This window comes from Halyomorpha halys, unplaced genomic scaffold, assembly GCF_000696795.3.
Source record: "Halyomorpha halys isolate HHAL.00 unplaced genomic scaffold, Hhal_1.1 Scaffold855.1, whole genome shotgun sequence".
NCBI lineage: Eukaryota > Metazoa > Arthropoda > Insecta > Hemiptera > Pentatomidae > Halyomorpha > Halyomorpha halys.
In genome coordinates, this window is record NW_027108225.1 from 195,370 (window position 1) to 196,919 (window position 1,550).

Sequence of the window (1,550 nt, forward strand, 5' to 3'; positions counted from 1 at the left end):
GGAGAGGAAAGAGGTTTATTCGGAATGACGACTGTTTGGGTTAGATTATGTCTTTTCTGAAGATACAAGGACTAATTGTAAATATATAATGTATATATATGAATGTATGCGTATGTATATGTGTGTGTGTGTGTATATATATATATAAAAGTTATGATAGGATAAGGCACTGTGTCCGCCTTAATACTCCCTAAATAAACATCTAAAAGGATTTTAAGGAGCAATAACTTCAGAAATATAGTAGTGTTATTTTCAGTCTAATTGCATACTGTTACTCTGCCCTGAACCTTGCTTTTTTTTTCGTTATAGTTCTGACAGCTCATAAGTTATATATATATATGCTTTTTTGTATATTATGTATTTTTTGTATACTTTATATATTATGTTTTTGGTTTTTTATATGTTATGTATCTTTATCTATCTATTTTATACATGTATTTTTTTTTCATTTATATAATTGAACACTGGGTATGTACATGAGTGGGGTGTTGGCGTTGATGACCGGTGGGTTTTACGCCTTAATTTCTGAATAAATAAACAAGTTAGTCCATGCACTGATCATGTTTTCGTTGAATGCAGTGAAAAAGTTCGTAGCATACGGTCAATTATTTATATATATAAAACCATTTATAAAGTAATCTTCATCATATAAGCTTAAAATCCGAGGATTCCTTGAATTAACGAATTACCTGCCTATGGATATAAAGGAAGAAAAACAAATAGTGTGTCTTCTATTCATTTTCACCTATTTTACCTAATACAAAATATGTATAATAACTAAATAGCCTATGTGATTTGATGTAAGAATTAATTTGCAATTATATAACCATAAAATAAATAATGGATAATTTTTATTTGATATATTGACATATTTGGTGAAGAAATGGTTTAATTTTCTATTAAAAAAATTAAACTCAAATTTAATTCTGGAATCGTTATTTTGTAATAATGTACAGCCATGTTTAATGGCTTTTGTTTGTTTAAGAAGAGTTAAATGTTCTATTGCAAAACGAATTTGTACCCGCTTCTGAAAAGGTTAACTAAATTATAAAATTGTAATTTTCTGACCCTGATGAGATTGTCCGTTAAGAGGGATTTCTCGCTGTAAATAGTTTTATACTTCTTATTCCGACCTATTGTTCTTAGAAAGTTATTATCTAACTATTTAAATAAAAAACAAGACACCACGGAACACCTTTTTTTTGTACGCTACATACAGTCGAATATTATTAAACATCCACCTTTTCCAAAGGTTTTGTGTTCTTCAATTTACAATACTTAGCTATGCTAATCAGGTAGCAGGGTATTTAAATACTTATATGCATTAAATACAAAACGGAAAAATATAAAGAGTAGTTTGAAAGAAATAATAAATGGAAGATGGCCCACTTAATAATTCGCAATCCTTTTGAGTACTTATTCTGAAATTTGAGTACTAAATAGTGCTAATTTGTGTATAAGTCTCAACTAGAAATTAGAAACGTACCGGGCTGGCATGTCCCTGGCCCGGCAGAATTACAATAGCCGTAATAACTCGCGATCTTTTTGGG